We start from the raw sequence: 1,767 nt of genomic DNA, 5'->3' as shown, positions 1-1,767 counted from the left end.
ATAAATAAATAGAACTGTGAGAGAGAAAAAAAAAGTTTAGGTCCTGGACCCATTTAAAAATTTCATGAAAACTAACAATCATTTTCTTGGGAAAAGGCATGTATGTATATATATATACATGCACACAGAATTTTACAAGCATAAGCCCAGGCTTAAAGACTCCAGCACTACCTTCATATATCTTTATGAGGTCAACTCTGAAATATTTAAGGACTTGCTTCAAAAATAATCTGGGGAATAGAGTACTTAGAAGTGAAGGTGCTACAGTTTGGCTTTGCATGCATAATTGTTCAGTCTGTGGGCGGTTACGTGCTTTACACTACTCTGTTGTTTTGTATATGTTTGAAATTTTTTTGTAAGACAGAGTTTCGAAAAAAACACACAGGAAGTTCCTGGTTGAGAGATTCCACAACCCTCCTCACCTGTATCAAAGACTCACAGAATCTTCTAGCTGAAAGAAAGAACCTGTGGGAAGGTGAGAGGAATGGTACTGATACAGGTAAGGCCCTCCAGTTACCACCTGCCATCCATGTCCAAGTGAGAACACTGGCTTGTAGCTGTAATGGCAAGAAGAAGTGAAATCTGAATTATGCCTCTGAACATGACCTCATTTGGAAGAGCAAAGGAGAACACTTTTGCTCTCCTCTCACACTGAACGGAGAGACCCAAGGAAGTCACGGGGGTTGATTCCAGCAGGCTGGAGAGTGCTGTGGTTATGTCATGCAGGTTGAGAGGGGCAGCCTGTGACCTGCCCACTGAGCCGGGAGCTTCATGGGCCTGGGGTAGCACTGGGCTTCTGGGCCTGGCGGGCAGACGCTGTAATGCTATGGAAGCCTTCAAAGAACAGAGAACCTTTAAGCACCAGCGAGGTACCCGAGTACCCACTGTCTCCTAGGTGTCGAGACTTTCCCTGTGCCTGAGGGAACGCAGATTTTGGGATTATTTCCATCTGCTTTTTCTCCTGTTTCTTGCTCTCCCCCAGCTTAGCGCCTAGAGCCTCAGGAGGTATGTACCCCATTTCCCCCAATACATTTCCTGCTCTTCCTTTTGGTTTCTCTATTTTGTTTCCTTTTCTGCTTAGAAGCATTTTCATTGCCACTTTTGCTGGTAAGACACCAGGGACCGGACATGAAAGACATTAAACAAGATATATTTCAGCAATAAACAAGATTCTTGTATTTCTCAGGGGAACCCAAAGAAATAAGGATGAGAAATAAAAATTCCTGCTGGAGTATTTACAATGTACTCAGCTGTTGAAATGTTCAAAATGCAATCAAGGAAGTAATTTAGCACATTCCTAATACACTTAACTATGGTAATAATGTTTAAGAGTTTGGCCAAATTTAAGGAATCCAGTGAATCTTTTAGTACATTATTAAAGCATCTAACCCCTCACCAATAACCAATAAGTACATTTTGACAGTTGATACTGTGTTTGTGGCCTGTGTTATTGTTAGTCCCTAGGATAATGGCCCCAAATGGAAAGGTTGCCGTTTGTCTTCCCCCCCAAGGTGAGCCACACTATGATCCAGAAGTTTCTTGTTGTCCTGTGTTCTGAGGACACTGTCGGGTGGGCAGGACGTATTCCACACCCATGTCATTCTCTGCACCCCCATTATTTCTCAATGTAACCATGTGGTTGGTACTCATTTCCCAAGTGCTAGTCACTCATGTACCCCCTTTGCAATTTTTGTGATTTTCTTCTATTTAATATTTTCTTTATAAAACAATTTATTTAAGATTATTTATTCATACAGAACTGGGGTA

The sequence above is a fragment of the Condylura cristata genome, unplaced genomic scaffold, assembly GCF_000260355.1.
Source record: "Condylura cristata isolate star-nosed mole 26May11 unplaced genomic scaffold, ConCri1.0 scaffold00006, whole genome shotgun sequence".
Classification (NCBI taxonomy): Eukaryota; Metazoa; Chordata; class Mammalia; order Eulipotyphla; family Talpidae; genus Condylura; species Condylura cristata.
Note: the sequence above shows the minus strand (reverse complement) of the source record.